Raw genomic sequence first — 4,584 nt, 5'->3', positions numbered from 1 at the left:
CGGCAGACGAAATACGGCTAAGCATTTCACCCAGCGTGCTAATGTTTCAGCCAGTTCGCCGCACACACTATTTCACACACCACTCCACACCTCCATACACTACTTAAATATTTCTTAAGCTGAGAATTTATCCCTATTCTAGCAAAACTGCTATTCTAACCATAACCATTCCTTCTTACTGACACTTTCAGTATTCATGTTCCCAGTTTCTTTGACCATTTTTCAAGACAGTAGGGTAGCATTTAAAGAAGATCTGGTTGAAATTTCTGGCCAGTTGTGTAACCACATAGAGACTTCCAAAGTGTACAAACAATACATAATGCCAAGTTCTACCTGGGATCTCAATCACTCTACAATCAAAGACCATAAACTATGAGAAGCATAAAACAACACACTGCCATCACAACAGGTTATTCACAAACTAGTCCCACAGAAAACCTACACAACAAAACAAAAATTCTAAAAATGAAAAGCCACCTGAACATGTGAGGGGCACAGTTTGTTGCTGTAGCAAGATTCAATATCAGTCTTTGTCATCATCATCATCATCATCATCATCATTTAACGTCCGCTTTCCATGCTAGCATGGGTTGGACGGTTGAACTGGGGTCTGGGAAGCCAGAAGGCTGCACCAGGCCCAGTTTGATCTGGCAATGTTTCTACGGCTGGATGCCCTTCCTAACGCCAACCTCTCCATGAGTGTAGTGGGTGCTTTTTACGTGCCACCGGCACAGGTGCCAGACGAGGCTGGCAAACGGCCACGATCGGATGGTGCTTTTTATGTGCCACCGGCACGGGGGCCAGGCGAAGCTGGCAACGACCACGAACGGATGGTGCTTTTTACGTGCCACCAGCACAGGGACCAGGCGAGGTCACCACATGAAAACCCATCACCAGTTATCTAGGCCCATATACCATACACCAGAGCAAACAATATCCTAAAAACATTGTTTTCTGCAACATTAATGGTTTCAGTGATCCCAAACATTGCCCTGGAAAGTACACCATCAATAATAACTACTGAAGAACAGCAACTGTCACACCCAACCATCTTCCCTGTGGCCACCACCAAAATCTAAATGCATACAGAAATAGATTAGACCAGTGCTTTTCAAACTTTTTGCTGGAGCGGAACCCGAAGGAAACACTCCACTGGCTCGAGGAACCCCTGTGCAATAATTTAATAGTTCTATGCACACATATCTGCACAGGAGAATTAAAAATTACTGCCGATTTTAGCAGTTTTGTAACTTCTTGCAGAACCCCTGGACTGTACTGGCGGAACCCTAAGGTTCCGCGGAACCCTGGTTGAAAACCACTGGATTAGACAGTAGAAAGAATAATTATTACCATGTGGTTCATCATCGTATGTGAGACTGGTCAGAAACAAGTCCAGCTAGACAGAGTGACATGGTACAACTAGGAAGACAAAAGTGTGAGTTGTACCTTGTCATTTAGCCATTTACTTTCATATCATATGCTTGCTCCATCAGGTTTAGCCTGGTGCTGGCGGCGAGCTGGCAGAAACGTTAGCATGCAGGGCGAAATGCTTAGCGGTATTTCATCTGCTGCTACGTTCTGAGTTCAAATTCTGCCGAGGTTGACTTTGTCTTTCATCCTTTCGGGGTCGATAAATTAAGTACCAGTTACGCACTGGGGTCGATATAATCGACTTGATCCATTTGTCCTCTCTGTGTTTAGCCCCTTGTGGGTAGTAAAGAAACAGGTTTAGCCTGGTGCTACACCACTATAACAAAAACTACTCAACACACCCAACACACACACACACACACACACACAGAAACACATATACACACACACGTCATGCAGTCTGGATGTTTTTATTTTTATTTTTTTAGCATGTATAATGGACACTATTGTCCATGACCCTGTATCAGCTTCTGGTTAGAACCATCTCTTTTGCATTATTAATGTCCTTTAATATCAACACAAATATCATCAAATTAAAAAAAAAACTCAAACTTCATATTCTAATTCAAATAATTTTTATGAATTTCATCATCATCATCATCATCATCGTTTAGCGTCCGCTTTCCATGCTAGCATGGGTTGGACGGTTGAACTGGGGTCTGGGAAGCCCGAAGGCTGCACCAGGCCAGTCAGATCTGGCAGTGTTTCTACAGCTGGATGCCCTTCCTAACGTCAACCACTCCATGAGTGTAGTGGGTGCTTTTTATGTGCCACCGATACAGGTGCCAGACGAAGCGGGTGAACGGCCACGCTCGGATGGTGTTTTTTTTTGTGCCACGGACACAGGTGCCAGACGAGGCTGACGAACGGCCATGCTCAGATGGTGTTTTTTTTTTGTGCCACGGACACAGGTGCCAGACGAGGCTGGCGAACGGCCACGCTCGGATGGTGTTTTTTACGTGCCACCGGTACGGAGGCCAGGCGGGGCTGGCATGGCCAGGCGGGGCTGGCATGGCCAGGCGGGGCTGGCATGGCCAGGCGGGGCTGGCATGGCCACGCTCGGATGGTGTTTGTTATTTTAAATTTCATTATTCTCTCCCCAACATTTCTTAACCAGAATTACTCATTAGACTAATTAGCTGTACTCTTTACCAAGAGTCTAATTTGAATGAATTAAAATCTCTTAGTTCACCACCTCATACTTTAGCACAAGCCTAAAAGAGGGATTTGTCTTCTTGTTGTTTATCCTTTGTTTTGTCTTCATTTAGGATAATCATAGTAAATTTAAATGGGTCTATGAATATTTTAACATCACAGAAGGAGAAAGACTTTATTATGACACTTCGAAAACATTCTATAACTTGTAAAATGGCGTCACGTTGTCCTCATATTTCTTTTTTTTATAGTGTGTGTGAGTGTGTGTGTGTGTGTTGTGTGTGAGCATCTGTGTATGTTTATCTAAATGGGTATGTGGGAATCTGTGTATATGTATATATATATATGTGTGTGTATGTTCAAGCTGGACATTGGCTATATCACTGACATTACTCCCACCCACATCGCTCCTCTAACCAGCTCATAAAAAAATAGTACGCCATGCATGTGTGCACGTGTGTGTGTGCATATGTATGTGTCAGAGAGAGTGTATATGTATGTTTAAGTGTATTAGATATATGTGTTTGAGGAAAGTATTTGCATATGCATACATACATACATGCATGTGTGTGTGCATGCACATGTATTAACATACATACATACACACATACATATATACATACATTAATACATACATACATACATACATACATACATTAATACATACATACATACATACATACACACACACACATACATACATACATACATACACTCACACATACATACACACACACACACATACATACACACACATACATACATACATACATACATACATATTTATACAAACATACATACATTCATACTTCAGCTTGAGAGAATTAAAACATCCGATTAATTATACATTCGTTCCCTACTAATTGTGTCATTACTTATCTTCTCTTTAATGTCACATTCGTCAAACACATTCATCAATCCACCATTTGATTAAAAAAAAAAAAACAATCTAATTTTTTTTACTCTCTTTTATTTCATTTATTATTTATTTCACATTTTCTTTTCTTAATTGATATACACAAATGTTAATCAGGAAGTTAATCCAGCCTCATTTTTAGGTCACAGACAACAATACCGAGCTTCTCTATGCCACAAAAGCTGTCCATAAAATAACTCATTTTCTATGCTTTCTTTACTATTTTTTCTTCTTTACCAAGCCTTTCTTTTTGTAAGTATATTTACTATTCTTGACTTCTCAAGTATGCTGGTCCCCACTTTACTATTGAGCATTCATTCAGTAGGCATTCCTGGGTATTTTTTCCAAGTTATTCTTTTAATAAGACAGCCCAGAATGTACACCTCCTCCTTCTTCTTCTCATTAAGAGAGATGAAAATGGAGAATTGCCTTGAGAATAATCAAGATGGAAAACTTTGAGGCCCTATTTAAATTTTAACATCCATTGAGGTAAGGTTATAAAAGATTCAGCAACTGACCTGACCTGAGCAGCAAAAGATAATAATAATAATAATAATGAAATTATTGTACACAGTGCTCAGGTGCACCACAACTTGTCAAAAGTGCGTATAAAGTATATGCAGTAAAGTACAAATGTCTGGGAAGTGAACAGTGTATGAGTCAGATAATGCTTGCGTGTGTATGGAGGGGAGAAAATCAGGTGTAGTGTTGGCGAATCTCAGAAAGCATGGAAGTTTTGAAGGATGACAGCATGTCACAAAATTGTGATGGTAGAAAAGAATTGCAACAGAGACCGAGGTCTAATTTTTTGATGTAAGTAGCATGATATGTCATATCAAGACCCACTGGAGCAGTATATTGGGCTGGTGATTTATTGATTTGAAGCATCTGGGGGTACTTTCCCACTTGGCACTCATATTATGTGCGGTGGGGAGCCTGGTGGAGCGCAAATGAATATTTTAAAGATTTACTAAATGCGTACAGTGTAGAGCTGGATATAAGACAGGCAGTAAATGTGGAGTTTATTCTTTGGAATACTGCTCACAAAACTGTTACAGTTCAGAAATGGAGGGAAAGCAGTT

Source organism: Octopus sinensis, linkage group LG2 (genome assembly GCF_006345805.1).
Source record: "Octopus sinensis linkage group LG2, ASM634580v1, whole genome shotgun sequence".
NCBI classification, from domain to species: Eukaryota; Metazoa; Mollusca; class Cephalopoda; order Octopoda; family Octopodidae; genus Octopus; species Octopus sinensis.
Note: the sequence above shows the minus strand (reverse complement) of the source record.